Here is a 21,182-nt window from a genome sequence, read left to right as displayed (position 1 = left end):
CTTCCCCACATGCACACATTAAGTTAGCCACAATACCCTGTTTCAAAGCAGGAGAATGGACCTGCAAATAGCCAGATCCAAACTGTGAAACAGTGGAGATGCATGTACACTCCAACCATAATCCTTAACTGATTGTATTGGGTCTGGCTGAGATGGAGCTCACTTCCCCATAGCAGCCCTCACAGTGCTGTCGCTTTGGTAGCCAGAAGGGTGTTGATAACACACCGGTGTTTTGGCTGAGCACAGCACCAACACTGTAACATTCCTTCCTCAACTGAGGGCAAGATCCTGGGAGGGGGCACAAGTAGGCCAGCTGACCCAAGCTGACCAAAAGGATATTCCATATCATAGCTCAGATATAAGAGCTAAGGCAAGGAGCAGCAAGGCAGGCATTCATTGTCTCCAGTGGCTGCCTGCTGAGGAACTGTTACACGTGTTGAAGCCCTGCTGCTCGGGAGTGGCCGACCATGGCTGGTGATGGGAAGTAGAGAATAAATCGTGTTATCTTTCGCTTCACTTTTGCATGCACAAGCTTTTGCTTTGCTTCTGCTGTAATAAACTGCCTTATCCTAACCCATGAGTTGTTTTCCATCTTACTCTCTTCCTTGTCTGACTGGGAAGGGGAGTGATAGAGTGGCTGGGTGGGCACCGGGCGCCCACCACACTGATCCAAAATGAGGATGAGCCACTGCCCACTGCAAGAAAAAAAAAAAAAAAAAAGAAAAATAGGAAGAAAAAAAAAGATCTTGGCTCTTTAGCTTGATCATGTCGTGGACAGAATGGACCAGATAAAGGCATTTGATACAATCACAGCTTCTTCAGATTGACTGAAGGCCAAGAATTAGAATAAAAAAACTGTGTCTATCATCTCCAGACGATGCATCTACACAGAATCAAGGCACAGGTCAGTGCAAGACAACAGCCCCCCTCTTACTGCACTCCTGCAGACAAACACACTCTGCAACTGCACGATACACCTCCTCAGCAGTAATGTGCAGCAGTGCAAGCTGAATGTGCTGTGCCGTAGCCCACTGATCAATTCACCAAGGAGGCTGGTCAGTGGTGCACTGTGTCACATACTATCATTGAGTTCTAAAAATGCTATAAAAAGGGTGCCCAAAACTGTGACACCTTACTTTCATTTCAGAATTAGAAGAAAGGCAAAGAGTACTGCTTCAGTACAATCAACACCCCACTGAACACCTTAGAATCACAGAATATCTCAAGTTGGAACCTTGCTATTCACGTTTGCAATCAAACAAAGACATATCCGGTCTTTTAAAAACAGAACATTGGGTTTTAGGGGTTTTTTTAAACTGTCTTTGTGGTAATGAATCTTGGTCAAGCTTCAGTGTTAACATGACTTTTACAAACACCAAAGAGCAGACCACAGAACTGCCAGTGATGAACAAAATAACACTAAGGAGGATGTGGCCTTCAAGATCATGGTAAATCAAGCCAATGCAAGCAGAACTTGTAATGGAGAAACTGTGATAATTTTGAAATAAAGAGTGCAGTGGTACTGTTTCTCCTTGTTGATCTTTCCATCAGGACATCAAAAAGCACAATAATAAGGATGTTCATGGGGTTTTACAACATTCCATGTTGTTGCTTTTTGCAACAAAACATAAAATACACTCATAGCACCTTGAGTGAGAAGACTGTCCTCTGGGAGACATGGGAGTTAGGCAGTTGTTGCGAGACACACAGCTGTTCTTTCTAAAAAGTTACAAAATAAGCTGAAAAACAAAAAGTCTGGCATCAAAGCAGATGTTTACAAATACTACAAAACAAACAAAATAGTATGAAGTTTTGTCAGGGAAGGTTTAGGTTGGATAATAGGAAAAGGTTCTTCAACCAGAGAGTGGTCAGGCACTGGAACAGGATCCCCAGGGAAGTGTTCACAGCACCAAGGTTTCCACAGCTCAAGTGTTTGGACAACGCTTCAGGCACATGGTGTGATTCTGTGGGCTGTCCATTGTAGGGCTAGGAGTTGGACTTCAACAGTCCTCATGAGTCCCTTCCAACTCGGGATTATTCTATGATTCTATGAAAAGCATATTATTTTGATATGAGTTTCTAATATCTGTAAAAAAATAAAAACTAAAAAAAATCATTACCTCTGATATCGTTTAGTTTTTTTCCAAGTAAATGAAGTGGAACAACTCTTAGTCTTATTCTTCTACCAACAAGGGGAGAAAATCACAGAATCATGGAATATGCTGAGTTGGAAGGGGCCCACAAGGATCATCAAGTTCAACTCTTAGTCCTGCACAGGACCGTCCTCAAGAGTAAATGTCAGGGTTTACAAGAGCAAAATCAGTAGAAAGACTTGCTGAAAATTATCTTAAAATAGACATGATGAAATCAATTGTTGTGAAGAAAAGCACTTCACTAGTGATTTGCATAAGATCAGTGATGCCTCATGTGAGACACTGGATTATTATATTAATTATTGGCTCAGATCAGCTCAAGTGTGTTTGTGGGGGATAAGGGATAGCTCGAATTTCACAGAGGTGAGGTAATGCCCTATCCCACACTCCAGCCACTGAGTTTCAGGGGAAAACCCCACGGCAGCTGTCAGTCCAAACCAATCCCGAGAGCACTGCTCCACATCACGGCCCCTGGAGCCCCTAACCCAGACTTAGATTGGCTCAGACAGTGGGAGCACCACCCCTCACCCTGCCCCGGAGCCCCACAGTGGCCAAGCCGGAACCCCCGCCTGGGCAGGGTGGTCACAGGGGACCACAGCAGATAAAAACAAAGACATGAGATCACACATTCCAACCCTCCATCTTGTAGACTCCTGTAGCTGGATCTACACTGGATCTAGGGATGGTAGCTATATTCTCTTTTTTTCTCTCTTTCTTTATTTCTTCTTCATCTCCTAATCTCCTTTCTTAAAATTTTGGGTAACTTAGGACTGGATGGGCTAGATTTTTGACAAATTGTATGTGTTAGCATGTGCTAAGTCAATGCTTTGCAGAATGCCTTATTTTGGTTGTATGTTCCCCTTTAAACTTTTGCCAAGTTCACTTATTTTCTAAAGTTTAGCACTAAAAGCACCTCCTGAGAAAATGTGTGCAACTTTTATCCTTTGTGCTCTCTCTTGAAGTGTTAAAAGAACCGATGGCTCCTCTAATAATCCAGAGGGTGGATATTGTTGGGAGCCTTGTATATTTTTAAAGTAAAACCCCTTCAGTGACCTTGTAGCTCAAGACTTGGGGTCTTACAACTCATTTTCAAGAATGTTAAGATAGTTTCTAGATTTCTTAAATGTATCTCATTGCTGACACCACTCTGAATACCTAGATGCCACAATAGTAGAAACTGTTTATACCTAAAGGTACTTCCATTTATTGTTTAAGTGGAAATAATCAAAAGGGTATGTGGAAAGTAAACATGGGATAATCTGTTCATCATGACAGTTTCCCCAAACTTAATGGAAATTTACCCAAAAACAGTCATTCCTCTTTTGACACGAAAATTTCAGACCTGTGGATCCACATGAAAGCATCAGTGTAATGTTGTCTACCTTTTACACATCCTAAAACATGACTGATTAAAAGAAATCTGACAAAGAAATCTGCTATTGGGTGGAGGAATGTAATATCAAACTTTAGCCTAAGGTCCATTTCAAAGCCAAAATGTTAATCCTTGGGTGCGGGAGGGGTGTTTGTGATGGTTTCTCAATTAGGACATTTGTGTCTTGTAACCTCCTAACGGAAATATTTTCTTTCTTCAAATTCCAGGAGGAGTGCCCTGCTGTCTTGTCTGCTCCTGCAAGTAAACAAAATTAACCCAATGGGTAGCCCATAGCTTTGTTACTGCACTGGGTAAAAGTTAGTTGCTACAGTTCTGATTGAAGGGAGTTAACATTTTAATATTGTAAAAGACAATAACAAGGTAAAGAGAACACACTTCTATGACCTACGACAGAAGAACTCAATAATGATCTCTGCGTTCCAGATATCAAGTCTTGTATCATATTTCTGAATTTTTCTTAAACAAAAAAGCCAACAAAGCCCACTAGAAGTTGGTCAAATGAGTAACATATCTCATCCAGAGGGCAATTAAATGTAAAATCAAAGTACAAATGAACTACCAAGAGTAACTATTTCTGGAAGGGGCCCTCCACCTAGAATAAGAAAATAGAAACCAGTCACAAATTTAGAAAATGCCTTTTGAAATCAGATCCCCAGATAACAAACCATAGTTATTTTAAATGGAACCCTCCTCTCCCCGGCTTGGTTTTTATCTTATCCTTCATGTCCCTCCCAGTCCAAATGTATTTCTCTTCTGTTGGCTGTCAAGGTTGTCAAGAAGAGGGCCATGTGTTTTGCAGAGTTGCTGAAGTTGAGAAGATACATGCATTAAAGAGAGTTGAAGGTCAGAAAGGAGCATTAGATCATCATATCTGAATTCCTATAATATCACAGACTGTATAATTTCATAGACTTACCTTATTATTGAACCCAAACACTTACAGCTGATTGAAGAATAAATTCTGTTTTAGCTGAAACAATTGTTTCATGTCATACTTTCTTTTTCTATACTAGATTAAAGAGCTCTCTAGAGCACCAGATATTTTCTCTCTGTGAAGGCATGCTGTAATTAAGTCATTTCTCAAACATCTTTTTGATAAGGTAAACAGACTGATCTTAAATATTTCACGGCAGGGCAATTTTCAAGCTCTTAAATCACTTTCATAATTGTTTCTGGCACCATCTCTAATTTTCAAAAAGGTTTGTTTTTAGATGTGGCCAGAAGAACTATGGGCTGAAATTGAGTCTGTTTACCAATGTAGTACAAAAAGATAAATTCACATATTTGCTGACATTTGGTTGCTTGTACATCCAGCACAGTCATTTATCTATTGCATAGATAAATGTATTTTCTCTTCTCAGAAAAAAATCACACAAATTATAGGGGTTTTTTGTGACCAAGTGTGAGCAAAGCTTGGCAATAACAGGGAACTTTAACTATGTGGTCATCTTTTTGGAAAGGAGACAGCAGAACACATGCTATCCAGAAATCATTTTTTAGTAAAGAAACTGAGGAAAACATTAAAAGCAAAAATATTTTAGATTACACTTCAACCTTCAACCTTCAACTCACTGAAAATATGAAAATTTAAGGGCAGCTTGGTTGAAATAAACTATAACATGAGAGAATTCCCATTTTTAAGGATGGGAAGGAAAAGGGAGACTAGGAGAATAAAGTCAATGGAGATTACAGAAAAGTACTTTTATAAATGAATTGGTGGTCAAGATCCTGTGAAATGTAACTGGAAGAGAGAAAGAGTTCAAGAGAGATCACAGTCCCATAAAGGAGTAACATTTAAGGCATAAGAGCAAACTAAGTCAACACTGAAAAAGGCTACCTCATAAGCTCTTCAAGGACCTGCAGTTTAAGGAAAGTACAGGTCCATGAACACAGGTAGGCAAAAGAGAAAAACATGACAGTACAGGGGGAAAATTCATTCATAAGAGCAAAAACAGAAAGTGAAATATAACTTTAAAAAATAGTAGTAAGAAAGAATGTTTTACATTTCTTAATAGTAATAGGAAAATTCAAGAAAGAATCGACATGCTTATTTGCAGAAGAATCAAAGACAAATATATTTTGCTTAGTGTTTGATATGAGATAAATACACAATCTGACAGATAAAATTAGTGACAAAAGGGGCAAAAAATTAACAGTATGGCAGAGAAACCAGATGAAGAGACACTTCAGTAAGTTAGATGCTGTCAGATGAGCTCAGCCTAACAAAATTTATACTTAGGTTAGGTAAAAACATGATGTTGGCTTGTGCTGTGAGGCTAGCAGAAGAATGCCACACTCCAATGCCTCCAATGCCTGACTGCACTGAAATTTCGCTAATATGTCATTTATAGCAACTCAAAATCAAATCAGTGAAATTCTGAAAGTTTAAAATTTTCTTTATGTTTGAAATTTATGTTTAACTCAAACCAGTGACTGAAGTTTCTGCCTCTTATTCCCACAAACAGCTGCATTGACTCAATAGGTAGGGACATTTAACTACAGTGAAAGGGAGTCAAAGAGAATTAATTGAAATTCTTTTAGAGACATTAGAGACTTTTCAGAATTTTGGAGAATAGATGGATTTCCAGAAAAATGAAAAGGGATAAATCCAGTCCCTCTCATAAAAACATGAAATAAAAGGACGTAAGGAATGACAATTTTTTTAATTAGTTTCAGTTTCTCAAATAGTCTTGAGAAAAACAAGACCAACAAGATTTTATTTTTTTTTTTACAAAAAGAAAATAAACACCTGTCAATAAAGTTGTGTCATGAGCAAAATATGGCAAGTTGATTAAATTTCTTCTTCAATAGAAAAATAGTTTGTTAATAGAAAAGAAGCTGTGGATGACACATAAAAAGAAGTGGATGACTCATAAAAAGAAGCAAAGGAAACAAAGACTAAATTAAACTATTTTATGGTTAATACAAAATGTGTTCAAAAATTTGATGTAGAGACTAGAAGTCAAAGAAGGATACTATGAATGGGGCTCAACAGGGGTCCATCCTGGTCTGGTGCACTGGTATTTTCTTTCATAACTTGGATGGTCAAAAGGTTATTCATATAAACTGTACTTTTAAAATTTTCAGATGATGCTAAGTTTGAGAGAGACAGAAAAACATTGGTTTTTGCTCCATGGGGTATACCAAAAGTAAGAAGAAGTATATTTAAAGATGTACACATATTTTAATATTTTTGAAGAGTTATTAAACACCATAAGTCAGTTCTGAAGCAGTTGAACTCACAATTACACCAAACCCAGTTTAAAAAACATAATCACTTGATTGCATGGCATCACACAGTAACAACAGCTTAGTCAGTGCACTGCACTTAAACCTGTTCTGAACTATATCCCATTCTCAACTGTCTTCACCAGATTTTTTTCAACTCTGCATTAAGACATAACAGAGAGCCACAGACACAGTCTGAAAGATGTCAGCCACTCAGTTCTGACCATCCCACATTCGAACACATTGTACTACCAAGTGCTGGTGATTCTTGGCAATAATTGCTGGGACAGAGTGAGCCAGCACTACCACCAGTATTTCAGTACTATTGGCATAACTGAAAGAATATTTTGACTTGATGGGATATTATCAGTTAACTTTCTCAGGACATTTAGACAACTCACTCATGCCACCCACGTAGCTGAATGCAGGCTTTATGAATAGATGCCCAGTGATAAAGGTTTCAGGTTACCCTTACCTTCTACCTCTGTTACTGTAGATGCTATTCTTCTGCCTCGACTGGTAAAGTGATTTTTTGTCTGGACAGCATGATCAATGAGGAGATGACATCAAAGGGCATGTTAGCTCATGCATTTCATGTTGTGCGGACAACATTTTGGCAGGCACATCACCAGCACTTCACCACGGAGGAGCAGGGCTGCTCTGCTGATGTTCTCCCTGCCAGAACACAGTATACATGCCGTAGGACCATAGAATCATAGAATAGTTGGAGGGGATTTTAAATGCCATCTCATTCCAACCCCACTGCTATGCACAGGGACATCTTCAACTAGATCAATTTGCTCAGAGCTCTGTCCAACTTGACCTTAAAAACTTCCAGGGATGGGGCATCTACCACCTCTCTGGACAACCTGTGACAGTGTTTTACCACCACAATTGTAAATAACTTCTTTCTTATATCTATAAATCAACCCTCTTTTAGTTTAAAACCACTACCCCTTGTCCTGCTATAACAGGCCCTGGTAAAAAGTCTGTCCCCATTTTTCTTGCAGGCCCCCTTTAAAAATTGAAAGCCACAATAAGGTCTCCCCAGAACCTTCCTTCTCCAGGCTGAACAACCCCAGGTCTCTCAGCTTTTTTTCATAGCAGAAGTGTTCTGTTCCTTTGAAAATTTTTGAGCTGCACTTCTTCTGTAGAGGTCCATGTCTTACCTGTGTTAAGGACCCCAGAGCTAGACACTGTACTCCAAGTGGGGTCTCATGTATTCCCCATGGGACCACCAGATATGGCCCAGATGGCTGGCACTGAGTGCTGTGCCAGAACAGCCTGCAACAGCAGATACAACTACTGTAACTGTACTGAATCAACTGAGCAGCACCACTGGGATATTAGAGACCCATGATAAAAATGTGAGTTTGGACTGATGGACTGATGCCCATTTATTTGAGGCAGCATAGAATATGTTGAATAAACAGTGCTATTTGTTTTTTATGCAATGACAACTGCATGTGTTTGGTTAATAAAATAAAAAATAGAAAATATACTTTTCAGGAATGTAGAAGCATAGAAAATTCAAAAAATATGCAAGTACACTTTAGTGAAGAATTTAGGCAAGGCATCTCAGAAGACGAGAATAAATACAAAAATTGATAATTTAAAAAATAAAAGTTACTGAGACCTAGACATATAATATTCATCATTCCTTATCACTGAAGTAAAATAGTAGCAAAGTAAAACACCAACTGCACTACAAAGTGAAGCTAAATGGCTTCCTATTTTCTTGAATATTGAATTAAATATGCTCTTTACCTTCTAAAATGAAATTGTTTCTTTTTATTTCCATAATCTGATTCTATCCTGATTATTTATTTGATCTTTACCAGATCATACAAAACAAGCAGGAGAAAAAAATTTCCCAACACATAGGCTGTCAAAGTATTGAAAACAATTGTTTCTGGATTTCATACCCAGTGTTTTCCTAGACACTCCCCATTGTTCTGTCCATCTTTGATGCATATGTAGTGTGGTCAAGCTAATGCTGTTATTGAAACCTAGAATTTTGTATTTCTCAAATTCAGCCCAAACACTGCTGATGACATATAGGGGGGTTTTGCATTTAATTTCCCAGGTTCCTTTTAGGGAAAAAAAAGGAAAAAGTCCTTAAGGCAATATAAGCACTTAATCCAACTCAAATACTAAAGAGGACATAACCTTTTAAATCATCTTAAATATTTACGATGCCATAAGCTCTTAAACTTCCTGGAATACTTAGCCTTCCTTAAAACCTCACAGTACTCAAAAGTCCCTAGAGCAACGTAAGCACCTAAACTGCTTCAAATCCTTTCAAAGGACACAACCTTTAAACCAACGTTCAGGGTCTAATTTTTAGAAATATTTTTGTTTCTTCAGGCACAATTCTGCTTGGTTTTGTCCACAAGTCATGTAACTATTCAAGTAGTATTCACATGCTTCCCTTGACACAATGCTTCCATCTGATTCAAGCCCTTTGCATGGTATATGTAAAGCACTCCACCAACACTGGGAAAGTCAACACAATGGAAAAGATTCCCTTGGTCCTAAACCTGTCCAGCATTCAACTTCACTGAAAGAGTAACAGAAACACAAGACAGTTACCAAAGCTTTCACAGCAGCTTGTCCATATCTTTACACGTCTGACAATGAACCAAATCAAGTTCATAATATTTCACCATTAACTTACAGTGGCAATCAAGAAATTGCAAAATTGACATCTGCAATGGCAGCAGTAAATGTGATCTCTGGGTCAGAACCCAGCACTAACTATTAAGAATAGAGTTAGAATATAAGCCACATCTAAGAAGTACTCAGTTAACACGTACACAACAACACACTACTTCAAGACTTTAATTCGTCAGGATGATGTCACTTCCCTGTTCATTTTCAAACCTAATTTATCTTTTTAACAACTGTGTGTTTATGTTGAGCTTGGTGAGCAATTACAACATTGTATAAAACACTATAAAGTCCACTTTATCAATTTTTCTAATTTTTTTTTTTATATTTATCATCTTACCAATGAAGTCAATCGATGTTCAAATACATTGGCTGGTCTAACATTACTGAGAGTTAATGGGCATTTCATAACTAATGCCCTCCTGTCATTCAATCAACTTCAAACTGGTTTCCCTAAGTTGTTACCAACTCTTCTTTTTGTCTTTTTCCTTGGTCTCTTTTATACACATTTACAAACTGCTTATTTCCTTACATCCCATGATACTCAGTTTCACCTATAAGCAAAAAAAATGTGCAAAATTTTCAGCTATTTGAGTCAGCATGACTTTAAAAAATAATGCTAAAATGAGAGGAAGTTTAAATTATTTAGCAGCAGGCTACAGTGGAAACAAATGTTGACTTTTCAGTAATTCCTAATCAGAGTATTTGGATTTTTACCTTTGGCACTTCAGAAGCATCACCTTTCTGTTTCACAGTGTGCTACCAAACTACCTATGGAAGGTTTGAAGTTCATGGGATTGGGTAAGTCAGTGTCTCAGTGCCATACATAGTGTCATGGGAACAGAATATTGGCTGATAGGCCAAAAGCAAAGACTTTGACAACTAAGAGCTCATAAATCATGTTTAAGTGTCCAGTGAAGAATTACAGATACCAGCATATTGCAATTTCACTGACAAACACTGACTAGGACAGAAAAACACTAGAAATGCACACAAAATTAGAAACCTGGGAAAAGGCAATGACACTAAATGCTTCATCTTTCAAGCAACAAGAACAGTAGTACTTATTACAATCAATGCGCTGTCCAGTGAATTACCTCATCAATATTACTGCTATCAGCAATACGTTTCACTATGTGCTATACTAAATACAGCATAATATACATGTACTTGTGTGTGTGTACACGTGCAGGTGTGTATATATATACACACAAACACACCCACACACAACATATTACAATACAGAAGATGATAGACGATTACAATAAAAAGATACTCAACTTTTGGCTTTCAGTATTAGCTTCCATTTTCCCCCAACAACTGATAAACAAGGTATAACTTTACCATTGATTCTTTTATCATACAACTATAAAAAAGGGGTTTGAAAAGGACAGCCCTCCACTGGTCATCTAGTTCTCCTCTTTAAGATATCTGTCCAAAGTTTCCCTTAGAAACATGAATAAAGAAGGTGAGATCAAAAAATTCAAAACAACACCCTTTAAATGACAGTTTTAATGGAAACAGACTATGTAAAAACAACTTCTGCTTCAGTACAGTTTGAAACATACAAAACGAAAATAGCCTACATAGAAGTACACGAGATTATGTGAGAACATTTTAGTTCCAGAAGAGACCTCTACACTTAGAGACTCTAATCTACTATCTAAGCAAAAAGTAGAAATATTACATTACTCACAGATATGAAAGGGTGGAGAGTTTTATAGACTTCTTTATGACAAGGATCCCTGTGGTCTTATATAGCTAAGAAAACATTGAAATTAGGAAATAGTTGAACACAACAAAACTAGCCTTGTACAGTAGAACAGCTGGCTGAGCACTTTACACTCGTGGATGTGCTTCAAGACACTTTATTTCATACTACTACATAGGTTTGGCCCATTTTCAGAGTACTTGCCCTTGCCCAGCTTCATCATTAGGAAGGTTCAATGGGAGGCTTGTCTATCCTGATAATTCTCAAGTGTAGTCCTGATTTGAACTAAAATACTAACAGAGATGCTATAGAAGCCTAGCAATACTAAGATGATAACCATTTTCTGTTCTAGGCATAAGGCCACATTATTTTTGGTTTGCATGGTAATTTGTAAAGATTTCTTTTGCTGGGTCAGATTTATGTATTTTCTCTCTTTAGACAACCGAGTATTTCCAGCCATATACTGGAATTCAGCCAACTCCAGTGCAGGAGTATCTCATTTGCAGACAATGAAGAGCTTTGGAATTTAGCTGTAGGGCTTCAAAATGAATTTCTCCAAAGACACAGGAGGTCTCAACTTCAAAATACCCGAAGGCTTCTATATTTCATCATGAATTGTAGAGGACTTTACACTAATGTATGCATGTTAGGGGATTTAGAATGATAAACATCAACATGCATGCATTAAATTATTGCAAAATCAATTAAAATTTATCTAGAAAAATTTGATCAGAGTCACCGATTTTTGCAGTTTTAAAAACAGAAGTACATCCTTCACTAACATATGGCTGGGGATTGCTCATATGAGTGTGTGGTTTCATCTGGAGCCCATCTCCCCCATATTCAACATTGTCATCAGAAACAAAACCTAAGAGATAAAGACCTCTTGGGAGAAGGTTGATGACCTTGCTTTTGTTCTTAATAATTGTCTCAGAAATCATCTATCTATCTTGCAAAAATACAGGTATAAGATTCACCCTGAGAATCAAAATACATTTAACTGCTCCACCGAAGAGTTCTTTCTCCCTAAAAGACCTGATGACAGACCATTTTTTCCCCTGGGCAAAGATACTAGCTAAAACTGTGATTCTTTCTCTGTCAGAGTAAAATTAGGGGAAGGGGGTGGAGAGAAAGGGGATCACATTTTGGTTTTATTCCACTGATGCTGCCGCCTGTCACTAAAAGATGAAGGGCTGAAATCCCATCAGTCTGGATTTGCAGATCTGAGGATGAGGAATTAGTATTTTTCTGTTTTTGCAGAAAACTCCTTGATGTATGGTTCCATTATTGAATGTTAACAGCTGCAGTTTAAATTACAAATGAGGTGCTATTAGCATAACCCTTACTTGGTTTCTATTTAAAAATACAATTTTAGCCAAAATCATGTCAATTGAGAACCTACATGCTTTCATTTGTTGCTACAGATAAAGGAGAGAAACAATTTTATATTTCACTATCACAAAATATGAGGTCTAGAATAGCAAAATAACAAAGAACACTTTTAAGATAGTATTGGTATCTCCTTCAACAAAAGGGACAAGACGTGAACCAATGGTCCTTAGGAATGATGGACAAAAGGCAGCCATAAACATGCAGCAGCGCTGAGGGGCAAAACCCAAAGTGTCTTTTACAGTTCTTTCTCCAAAACAATTTTCTAAATAAGATTATTTAGAAAGCCCTAAATTGCATCGTGGAGTAACTTAATGAGCTTTGGTTTCCACCATGTATGTTTTTATCAAAATACTCTACACAACAGATGGTTTCTGCTCCTATACTTTGCAAGTATAGTGTTTATGTCTTGCCCTTGAAGAGATGTTTGTTTAGTGTATTTCCTACCAATGTTTTTAACACACAAAAATGGTCTGGTTTTCTGACATATACATGTATCAGCATATCAGAACTCATGAAATTGCTACTCTAAATGGCCAGGTTCCAACAGCACTGTTTGCACAGTGTTACCTTCTGTAATATCCCACAGAGCTTTAAACTGCACAAGAGTAAAGAGATCCAGAAACCCAAACCAGCTATTGCTGAAAACAGACAGACTACTTTGGATGATTTTGGTGGTGTTGGGACACTTATGCTGAAGTTACTGTTTGCCTGAACCAGGTCAATCTGTTTCTCCATGCCTTATGATCTCCATGTGGAAAATACCAATCAAGATACATATGACTGAAGGTTCCTGAATTACCTGCGTACAGCAAGGGTACAGTGACCAACATACCATAAAAATGACATGGTATTTCTGCATTCATTTCTGCATAAGACCCAAGTCTTAACAGTGCTCCACAGGGGGTTAAGGTGGTACTTAATTCAGTGATGTTTTCTATAAAGTTCTTTGAAATCCTCAGATGAAATGCAGTGTATTATTACTATTACTATATGTCACGAATTATGCTGCAAAGGATATCACCATGCTTTGTTAACCGTATACAAGAATCCCTTCATTACCATCCAAACGCTTCTACCTCTGAAGCATAACACTGCAGGTCTTCACCAACAGACAGTAATCCTATATAAGCATTTACTTATATGAAGAATATTTTATTCCATCACAAATATATGTTTCATACCATTTCCAATTCCTGAACAGCTCAATGCCAGGGAACTGTAACTGCATGCAGGAGGACACCAAACTCTATAAAAATGTCATTTTAGCAAAAGGCATATGCTTAGCTGGCATCCTTACTTAGCCTATAACCCAGCTTTCACTCCCTTATCCCACAGGAAAGAACTCTAAAATCAAAGTAATACAACTCTACCACTCACAAAGTAGAAAATGAAGAAATTTGACAGTCAGAATGGCATAAGGTCCAATTAATCAATGCTCTCAACTAATTCAGAAATCTAATCAGCCAAAATCCACTAGAGACAAGAGAGTTTACATAGGTTGAAGAAATAAAGACATGCTGGCAAAAAGTTTTCCTTCCTCTCCTGCATGTGTGTGACTTGAAACAAGATGCTTAGCACATAGCTAGTTTTAGAACACCTATCAATAAATATTTATATGTTCCAAAAATGCCTGCAACAATCAGAACATCTTTCCCTTTTCCTTATTTGAAATTTTAGGTTGCTTACAAATTTTGAGTCAGAATAACACTGTGATGGGAACTTGATTCACTTTCTACATGGAATAGGACTGATCCCATGTGAAACCTAATTATTAAAAACCTTCTGATGATTTAGATGCCTGTGCTATGGACAATATTTGCTCTGTTAATTTTGATACTGTCATTAATGAGTTTCTTGAACAGATAACTCTTCAGGTTTCTATACTCAAACTCATTCACTGGACCCAGATATTCTCAGCCTGTTGGATGTCCTCAGTTTGAATCTCTAACAGGGTCAGGACAAAACATCAATCATAAAATTTATAGTTCAATAAAAATACGCAGTTATTCACTACTCCCACATCCTCTGTTTAGCGGCACCTTGGTTGAAATGTCCTTTTAATTTTTTCAGATGTGGGGTCTTTTTAGTGTTTTCTTGTGATAATGCATAAAATTTCACTCAAAACTTAACACTCTTAAAGTAGCAGAAGTATGGGAATAATACAAATCCAGTCCAAATAAAGCCAGACAATCTTACAGGCTTGAAAAAACGCAAGCCTATAAAACTTGTACCAACGACATAAAGAGCCAGCTTGTCAGCTTCAGTGAAGTTCTGTGTACTGACCAGTGAAAATCTCAGCCACCAAGTACTGATGTAACAGTTTTTCTAAGAGAAATATTTTGTTCTTATTTAGAAAACATGGCTTAGTGATACTGAGATACAAACATCGGTGAATGCTATTTTGTGCAAATATCAGAAAGACAGAGAAAACACCTTAAAATTATTAACATGAGATTACTTGCCTCCTCTAAGCACTTTCTTTAGGTCAATTTGCAAGCACTCTTTTTAAAAAAAAACAAATCGCTTCCTCAGCCAAATGTAGACTCCAGGAGTCAGGTATTCACTGTAGTTTTTACACTTACATGTGCATGCTGCTACTATGCAATACTGTACTAAATGTACTACTTTTTAAATAATAAAAAGAAGAAAATACGGAAATGAAACATCCCAAATACAAAATATAATATCCAAAACAAAATTATAACTGAAAGAAAAATTTTATACACCCCAATAAGGGTTAATCAGTCAACTGTAAATGGAATTACAGAAACAGAGCTTACCATGAGCAGTCCTGCTCATACTTGTCCTTACAGGACAAGTATAATACTGAGACCATCTTAGAAGCATATTCAATTGTTGTCCATAGTCTCATCACAGTGACATTAAAAACACATATGAATTAAGTCTAGGTAAGCCTAACCGTCCAAGGTAATAATTCAAATATATGGAAATTAGACACAAAAAGACATTTAATTATGCCACACTACAATTTCTTTGTCATATACCTGTATTTTGGCTAAAAATGAAATAGAAACAATGTACAACCCTTCTAATGCCTTTTAGACCCATTCAACTATTCCATGGCAATAAAGGGTTCTCCCCACAACAGCCCTTATCCATACAAAGTGAGACAGAATAAGGTGCTATCATCCTGCGTTAGCCAACATTAGCCATTACTCAAATATAGACAACAGTTTAAACTATCAAAGAAATCTAAAATACTTCAATACAAATGGAAAATAGCATTTCATCACAATCTCATGTAACAGAACATATTATCAATATTGTTTGATAGGAATCTTTTTCAAATTTGAAAGTCAACTAAATTGCTTGCTCCTAAAAATTAAAGTTATATTTAATTTTAAAATTAGCTAAAAGTGCATTTTTGTCTGTTATACTAGCACCAGATTTTTTCAGTCTTCTATTGCAAGTTAAAAAGTAGCAATGCAAGAATCTCATGATACATCTGTTTTATTATCTTACTAGAAAATAAGTAATGACATAGAGTTAAAAAATTTGCATTTCTTAACCTAGAAACCAAATATAAGAAAATACCCAATATCTATTGATACTTCACAGAATTAAGCACAGTATTTAATGGTTACATACAATATCTAAGCAATATGGAAAATTTGCTTTTAATAAGCTTGTATGTATCACCATGAGCATAAAGAAATAATTTTTTGAAATAATTTTGTTTACTCATGAAAGCAGGATGTTTTTATCAATGTCAGTGGTAACATTACTGCCTCTTAAGTTTCCCATTATGTCACATGAGGTGGAATTTATCTGTCTTAATGTTTAATAGAAAAGTTAAAAGTCTAAATTTGTGCCAGTCATCTTAGGTTGCTTTTATTGGCAGTGACCAGAAACAGGCATCTCCAAAGGATGAATGATCTCATCTAAAGACAGAAATGAAAAGAGTCTATGGGAATCCTCCCATCCATCTCTCTTCACTGACTAAAGAAGCCTATAGTGACCAGCTCAGATATACAACACCTATGTTTTTAGAAGTATAACATCAGGGGAAATTAATCCCACTCTTGACATCCTTCTCAAAAAGTACATGGGAAAAGTAAGCGGAAAATGCAGAAAAAAAAATCAAAATACACTGTCCCAGAAAAATTCAAAAAACAAGACCCTTTTGTGAAAATAGCGGGGGATCTATAAATTTGAAATGCCATACAGTGTTTGATCTCCAAGCCAGGACAGACTCAGTCATTTCTAGAAGATTAAGAATATACAGAGAATATTTTCAGAATATGCTGACAAAGTAATATGCCTTTTCTGATTATGAGTAAGCAGCAATTCTCAAAAGCTTATAATTCAGTGCAATAAGGACAGACATTCAGAAGCATGGCAAAAGACACATCATGTAACCCATTAAAGCTTTCCTTTTAAATTTCAAGTCCTTTCTCAAAAGCAAAGAAGAGGTCACAGACCTTTTTTTAGATCATTTTTTTCCATTTTCAGAAATTATACACCCATCTCACAGAAACTTTTGCCTATAGCAAAACTGTGAACAGAAAATGTCTGCCAAAATAATCAAAGATAAAATTCAAGAAAGCTGAGAAAGATGACATTTGAAGAGAGAGTTCCTTTCTCCTAAGTATTGCAAAACACAAGGAAGCCCCTCAATCACATATTCATAGAAGATAAAAGGCAACGTTGTGAAGTCTTACAGTACCTTTGACCAGTTTTTACATGTTTATATTGGCATCCTCTTGAATTATGGACTATCTCTTAATACCCATTTGCAAATAACTGAAAACAGTTTCTAATGCATTTTTAAGTCACTTTAGAGGTCTCATTGACCTCTGAAAAGACTTCAGGAAGACAGCTATTTCTACTGGAGATTAATGGAGCTCTCCTGCAAGGCTCTGTTCCTAGTTATGTCTTTTTTTTTCAAACACAAAATGATACCAAAAATATATTTTCCTTGCCATGGATCAAGTGAAAAAGATACTATTTTAAACATCTAAAATCCCCATCATGTGACTGTCCATATCACGTGAATCATGGTGCTAATTCACAGCTAAAAGATATTTTCACAGACTTCAATGTGATTTCCATAGTTATAATTAAAAGTCTTGAAATATAATTTAACACATTTTAGAAAGCTCTCAAATTCTGCCATGTCTCATTTTTAGCCAAAACTTAAGTAAAAGACTAAACTGAGTATCTAAATACATCAAAATATAAAACTTATTTTTAAAAATTAAATTTTAAACGTCATAAAATAAAATAGCAGGACATTTTCTGATTTTGCTTACCTATAATTATCCCCAGAATCATAGAATAGCTAAGGTTGGAAAGGACTTCAGGAGCTCATCTAATCTAAACCCCTAATCAAGCAGGGTCAGATGCAGCAGGCTGCTTGTCCCACTGGGTTTTCAGTATCTCCATGGATGGAGATTCTACAGCCTCTTTGGGCAATCTGCTCCAGTGTTGGACCATCTTCCCGGTAAAGAAGTTTTTTACATTATTTTTCAATGGAAACAAAATTTAATTTTCTGTTTTCAGTTTGCACCCACTGCCTCTCATCCTGTCACCAAGTGGCAATGAGAAAAGTCTAGTTTTGTCTTCTTTACACCCTCCCATCAGGTATTTACTGTGAGAATGAAATGTTATTCAGTATTTTACTGTTCAGGAGAAGCAGGGATCTTGTGCCTAAATTAGTCCAGCCATTAATCATATGGTATCACCCAACCCACACATCATGCTTGGTGCTATACAAAATCAGGCTATCATCTTTAAGATTCAGAAATTATGTATGTATATATGAATTTTACAGTATCATGCCTACACTATAAATCTCTATAAGACACCTGCTTACTTGCTAGCCACTGGTGACCATTTTCTGGGTTTGGAGGTCTGATTTTTAATTTATAAAGGACAGATAAGACTCTGCACTACCACAGTGTGAAATGCACAACAAAACAGTAGTTCCCCATTTAGATAATAAGTAAGAGTGCCTCACTCACATTTTTTCACTCTTATAAATGACAGAGCACTAAAAATATCTACAAGGTCTGAGACTATAGCTCACCAGGCAATTTAAGCTGCAGAAACTAGCACAGCTGCCAAAAGAAGTTATCATGTTCTCCCCCACACTTTTGGCTGCTAATTCCCACCCCCATCACCCTTTGTACCAGTGACAGTCCTTGGACACCCATATAGGAGAAGGCTGGGATAAACCCAGCTGAAAACAAAACCTTACAAATAATTGGTTATTTTCAGCCAGATCCATTCTCCAAATTTATGAACAGCCACATGTGCTGCGTGAGGGAGAACAACAATATGGGGAGGAGAAAAGAAGCTGGCATTGCATCCGACACAGACGTGCCAGGTTAAAATGTCCACTGAACACTTAGGCTAAAGCTTAGCAGGCAACACAAGCTATTGAGTGAGTAATACTTCATTCCCCAGGCATTACTTTCAGAATGAGCTGGACTGGCCTCTGGAGATGCCTGCTTCTCTCCTGAGGGTAAGCAAATCTAGGATGTCTGAGATTCAGCCACTTAATTTCTACCTATTTAAATTAACCCAGGTCTAGATGAATAGAGAATGGTAGAAAAGCAAGTTTGTGACTCTTACAGCATTTCATTCCCATTAACAATTGCCATTTGGAAAAAAAAAATAATTGTAGCATACCTTACCATCATACAAACATACAAGTGGTACATATTTTCTGTATGCTCTACAAATTTTTTCCTAAACCATATTTTACATCTATAAGCAATACTTTTCAGTGATGTGGTACTGTATTCCTCCTACAGACCATATAAATCCACAGTAGAAACAGCCATAGCCACCGTTCAGTTATAAATCACTTACATTTCTTCAGTCTTTGTCACTTTGCTGTGCTGTGGGAAGAGATGGTCTTTTCCTTTTTGCTCAAACTGGTGCTCCTTACAAAAGTGTCTGTCTCCTCTACGGCAAATAAGGACAAAAGGTCCTTAACTTTCACTTGAAGTTATCTAAGAATAAAAATGGAAGGGAACACAGTAAGTGCAAGGATCTGTATTGTGTTTTATAGCAAGGTATTACAACCATCTCTTTAAAATACACTTCAGGGTCATTCTTACACACATGTACTGCACATGTAGGAAGAAATTGTACACGTCTCACATCTTTCTATGTATGAAATATGTGGAGTAGTCACTACTCCTAAAGCAGTCACCTACTTCACTTCTGAGATTCATAATAACAAGAATAAATTACTTTAAAAGAGCAAGCGTAAAATTAAAAGATAATTTTACATTATTGATTATTTATTTTGTACCACGAAGACACTGTGAATACTTATTGCTGAGGAAGCAATCACAATTTGCTGAGCACAGGTTCACTGGAAAGCACCTTGGCTAGCCATTATTGATAAATATTACAATCTGAATCTTCTGTTAAACAAAACAGCTTTCTATTGCACTATGTCTTACTGCTCAGAAAGTTAGACCTGGGGTTTATGATGGGTAGCTCCATGAAAACTTAAAACTCACCACCCCATTCAAGTCAAATCTATAAACTGAATAGTAAAAATTACTGAGAAAGAAATAAAGAACAAACTCTTAACATGTCACTTGCTATTGTATTAATCCCTATCTTGAAAAGCATGATCCAGTTTCCTGTCCAGCACAGAACACAAAGCAACAGAACTAATTAGCAAAGGTTCAGAGAAGAAAATATACATGATCAAAGGCTTAGAATGGTTTCCATATATGAGGAAGAATTCAGTATACTACCATGATCCAGACTGGAAAAGAGATTACTTCAGGAAGGGCATGATAGAAAATGACAAAAGTCTGAAGAAGAAGGAAAAGTTGCACAGACATCACCCGTTCCCTATCCCTTGAATTCAAGATCTGTCTCGTAAAAGCCAAGTCCAAAAGGAAAAGCAGGAGTTTCTTCTCCAAAAATTGGGTAGCAGAACTGTGAGCTTCTTTCCAAGGATGCTGTTGATGCAAGGAGGTTTCATGAGTCAAAAGGGAGAGTAGAGGTACCCTTGGAAGACAGTCATCACTGGATATAGAGGATGGCCTAAGTGAATCATTGGTCTGAAGCAGGATGACTTGTCCTATCTCCTTGTATATTAGTTTATGGTAGTGCTAAGTCAACAAATTTTATATCCATTCTACACTGATCTATTCACCAGTCAAGAACCAGAATTACTGCATTAGGTACACAGGGCGTCTAGTCTTAGTTGTATTTGAAGTACAGGCTAGATCCTTTTGAGCAGCAAAGTGAAATCCCATGATCCTCTGCACTTTGCTACCTCATTTGATTTTATTTTACTTTTTCAGCGGTGATGGTGTTTTGGAAATATGTAGTGAAGTCTTACTGTAAAGCAGCAGTAGCCTTCCTCTCTCCGGTCCGCAGTCCCAAAGCAGCCAGGGTGGAGGGCTACAAAGCAAGGGTCTGCTTCTCAAGTTGTCCATCGGTCTCATGGGTTTGAGTCGGTAACTTCATCCATGAGTTTCACTCAGTTCAACACTTATATAAATGCAGGTCAGCATCTCCATGTCCCAAGTTTCATCTCAAAGCAAACCTTAAACATCATATACTCTGTATTCCATTATCTTCTCTTTTGCTTTAATCTCTAGGATACAGCAGTGTTTCTGATTTATTTTGGGAAAGT

General features: G+C 37.1%; 1 protein-coding gene across 1 annotated transcript in view; it reads right to left on the bottom strand.

Moving 5' to 3' along the window:
- The window catches only part of FOXP2 (forkhead box P2), a 344,924-nt gene extending 325,402 nt beyond the window's left edge, over positions 1-19,522 (bottom strand). The window contains exon 1 of the mRNA XM_018080571.1: positions 19,385-19,522. The gene's annotated coding sequence lies outside the window, so the exon portion shown is untranslated. The remainder of the gene's footprint in view (positions 1-19,384) is intronic.
- Between the last annotated feature and the right edge of the window lie 1,660 nt (positions 19,523-21,182).

This window comes from Manacus vitellinus, unplaced genomic scaffold, assembly GCF_001715985.3.
Source record: "Manacus vitellinus isolate BGI_N305 unplaced genomic scaffold, ASM171598v3 scaffold_5_pilon, whole genome shotgun sequence".
In the NCBI taxonomy this organism is placed as follows: domain Eukaryota; kingdom Metazoa; phylum Chordata; class Aves; order Passeriformes; family Pipridae; genus Manacus; species Manacus vitellinus.
The sequence above is the reverse complement of the archived record's forward strand: the minus strand, read 5'-3'. Positions and strand labels throughout refer to the sequence as shown.